A 4,550-nucleotide genomic window follows, 5' to 3' on the forward strand; every position below is an offset into this window, starting at 1 on the left:
ATAGCAAATTTCTGGCTAAAGAAGTTCACCTCAACACATTCACATCTAACTAAGTTATTTAACAATTACATTGCAGACCCATACACATTCCCTGATACACTTACACAAGGAATAACTTATCTGAGACCTAAAGATCAAGCACACCCAGCAAAATATTGCCCCATAACATGCCTACCAACAATATGCAAAATATTAACTTCAGTTATTACACAGAAATTTATGACATAGACAACACAGAACAATATTATAAATGAAAAACAAAAAGGTGGCTGCAAAGGAGCATGAGGTTGTAAAGAGCAACCGATAATAGATGCAGAGGTGACATATCAAGCTAAAAGTAAACAAAGGTCACTACACTATGCATACATTGATTACCAAAAAGCTTTTGATAGTGTACCCCACTCTTGGTTACTGCAAGTATTGAAAATATACAAAGTAGATCCTAAATTGATACAGTTCCTATACATAGTAATGAAAAACTGGAAAACCACACTTAATATCCAAACAAATTCAAATAATATCACATCACTACCAATACAAATTAAGTGTGAAGTATACCAAGGAGACTCATTAAGTCCTTTCTCATTCTGGCTTGCTCTGAACCCACTATCCAACATGCTAAATAGTACTAGTTATGGATATAATATTACTGAAATATACCAACACAAAATCACACCTTTGCTATACATGGATGATCTAAAACTACTGGCAGCAACAAATCAACCAATTACTAAAGATAACAGAAGTATTCAGCAATGATATAAATATGGCTTTTGGAACAGGCAAATGAAAGAGAGATAGCATAGTCAAGGGAAAACACTCTAAACAAGAAGATTACATGTTGGATAACCACAGCGAGTGCATAGAAGCGATGGAAAAAACCGATGCCTATAAATATCTAGGATACAGACAAAAAATAGGAATAGAAAATACAAATATTAAAGAAGAACTAAAAGGAAAATATACACAAAGACTAAAAAAATTGACAGCAAGAAACAAGACAAAAGCTATAAATACTTATGCTATACCAATATTGACCTACTCATTTGGAGTAGTGAAATGGAGTAACACAGACCTACAAGCACTCAATACACTTACAAGATCACAATGCCACAAATATATTCCGTATCACATACATTCAGCAACAGAAGGATTCACATTAAGCAGAAAGGAAGGAGAAAGGGGATTTATTGACTTAAATTGTCTACCTGTCCATAATGTAGGTTTTTTTAAAGAAAATTCTTTCCAAGACGAGCAGAAAGTAGCAAAATACACAAAGCAATCATTCACATAAATATATCGGCTACACCACTGCAATTTCATAACCACTTATACAACCCTTTAGCTCACATAACATCAACAGATACCTCTGACACAGACACACATCGATCAAGATGCATCCAACACATGGCTAAGAAAAGGCTATATATATATATATATATATATATATATATATATATATATATATATATATATATATATATATATATATATATATATATTAAAAACAAAGATTCCAAGACTTACCAAGCGGGAAAGCGCCGGCAGACAGGCACATGAACAAAACACACAAACACACACACAGAATTACGAGCTTTCGCAACTGGCAGTTGCTTCGTCAGGAAAGAGGGAGGGAGAGGGAAAAATGAAAGGATGTGGGTTTTAAGGGAGAGGGTAAGGAGTCATTCCAATCCCGGGAGCGGAAAGACTTCCCTTAGGGGAAAAAAAGGACAGGTGTACACTCGCACACACACACACACACATATCCATCCGCATGGGAAAAATATATGTAGGACAGTAAATCCGTGACAAGGGCAGTTTGGTTGAACCTGGGAGTGGGGCTGAAGGTGAGGCCTTTGGATAGGACAGAGGTTTCGGATTGGGAGAGGGGTTTGGAGGAAAGGTTAACTACTGAATGGGGAAGTTTCTTTCTATTTTACTTACATCATCATTAATTTGAACCCAACAATTACGATTGTTATTGTCTCTGTTGCATTTCGAAATCTTCTCTATCGTCTTACTTTCTCTTTTCGTTTGTACAAGAAGTTCCACTTTGTGTTCATCTTCCATTTTTCCGTAATCTACCATACATTTTATCCTGCCTAATTATACTCAATAATACGTAATTTACTTCCAAACCATAACCTAAAATTTTCAACGCTTTTAACATAACCGCTGCTATAAAATCCATTGTTCCAAGTTTACAAACATTTCGTGTAAACTCGTGAATACTATTTCACAGCTTCAGTTCCTTTCACCCTTTACACAACCATTTCAGTTTTTTTCCAACAACTTTAATTTTATTTCCATTCCCGTTTTTCCCACAAAACTGATCATTTTTTAGCAGCTTCCCACAGATTTACACATTATTATTTCTTCATCAAACAATTGTTAGCCTCATTATCATAATCTGCCAGTACATAACCAGTCCTTTGAATACATTTACACACATATTCTTCGAGATTTTATTCGAAATTTTTTTTCTAATTTTATTTTTTCGCAAATTATTTTTTCGAAACTTTTTTCGACAAAATTTTTTTCGAAATTTTCTTGAATTTCCCCACCCTTTAACGTGATCTGGAGACAACATAACTACCCAACCTTTGCACCCATTGTTGTTCACCAACCTAAGTTCAGCACATGATCAACATAGCTCATCTCAAATCAACACTTTTTCGACTTTTTTCACACCTTTATCTCTCCCTATATAAATCTCTCTTTACTTTCACATTAACCTCATATTACCCTTTCCACCTACTAATACCATGTCAACCTCACAACATCCCTACAACGACCCCATTAAATTTTATTTACATTCCCTCCGCAAACATGCCTTCACCCTAGCCAGATTACGCTCCCATATTTTATTTACGCAGGCTTGTCTGACATTTGGCATTACTCCCAAAGGCCTCACACTTAAAGTTCCCATCTCTGGCTGCAATCCTTCTTTCCATCAGTCCTTATACCAGTTCCAAACAGCACAATCCATAGCCCTCACCCGCCTAATCCTTCACCTATACATCGACTCGGCCAATGAACCCACCCGTCAACTCCTATCCCAAATCAAAGTCCTCAATCTTTCCTCTCCCACATCCACACCGGCTGTACATAGCATCCTCCTACAGGCCAACCGCAAATTAGAACAACATGCCACCCTCCACCTCAAAAAACTATCCAATCTCCTGGTTTCCCACCTCCGGAAAGGCAACTCACTCACTCTCCACAACCTTTCCAACAAACCTCAACCTCCTCTCATTGCACACAGACCCAGTCTCTCCCATCTACTCAATCTCCCACTTCCAGCTCCACTCCCCCCAACACCTCAAAATTCTAGTCAACACAATCTGGAACCACAACACCCCAATTCAGTAGTTAACCTTTCCTCCAAACCCCTCTCCCAATCCGAAACCTCTGTCCTATCCAAAGGCCTCACCTTCAGCAACACTCCCAGGTTCAACCAAACTGCCCTTGTCAAGGATTTACTGTCCTACATATATTTTTCCCATGGGGAAGTTTCTTTCTATTTTATGTATATAGTAAGATGGAAGGATTCATGATTGCAATACAGGATCGAACAATAAACACCAGATATTACAGCAAGTGTATTATTAAAGATCCCAATATCACAACAGATATATGCAGACTTTGCAAACAACAAATAGAAACAGTAGATCACATAACAAGCAGATGTACAATATTAGCAAATACAGAATGCAGCAGAAGACATGACAATGTAGCAAGAATAATGCATTAACAACACGTTCCCAAATATAAGTATGCACCACAAAATGTACTGGAGAATGATGAATACAAATTATACTGGAACTGAACAATTATAACAGATAAAACAACACCACATAACAAACCTGACATACTCACCAATAAAAAGAAGAAATTTATACAACTAATCGAAATATCCATACCCAACACAACAAATATACAGAAGGTAACAGGGGGAAAAAAATTGAAAAATGCATCCAACTGGCTGAGGAAGTCAAGTACATGTGGCATCAGGATGAAGTTGACATTATACCAATTATAGTATCAACTACAGGAGTCCTACCACACAATATCCACCAGTACATCAACGCACTACAGCTACATCCAAATGTATATATACAACTACAGAAATCTGTAATTACGGATACATGTTCAATTACCCAAAAGTTCCTAAATGCAATGTAACATATACCGTACAGTTAAAAGGAAGTCACGCTTGATCAAGGTCTGTGTCACTTTCCATTTTTAACCAGACATAACGTCTGAGAAAGGAATAAAGTTATAGTAATAAGAATAATGAAATAACAGAGGCATTATGAATGATACTGATTAGTTTGGAGCTTTTGAAGCCATCCTTGGTATTAGAATAAGTGGAAGGGATAATGGAGGAGACCGAGGGAGGTGGCGCAGTGGTTAGCACACTGGACTTGCATTCGGGAGGACGACAGTTCAATCCCATCTCCAGCCATCCTGATTTAGGTTTTCCGTGATTTCCCTAAATCGTGTCAGGCAAATGCCGGGATGGTTCCTTTGAAAGGGCACGGCCGATT

Source organism: Schistocerca gregaria, unplaced genomic scaffold (genome assembly GCF_023897955.1).
Source record: "Schistocerca gregaria isolate iqSchGreg1 unplaced genomic scaffold, iqSchGreg1.2 ptg000178l, whole genome shotgun sequence".
In the NCBI taxonomy this organism is placed as follows: domain Eukaryota; kingdom Metazoa; phylum Arthropoda; class Insecta; order Orthoptera; family Acrididae; genus Schistocerca; species Schistocerca gregaria.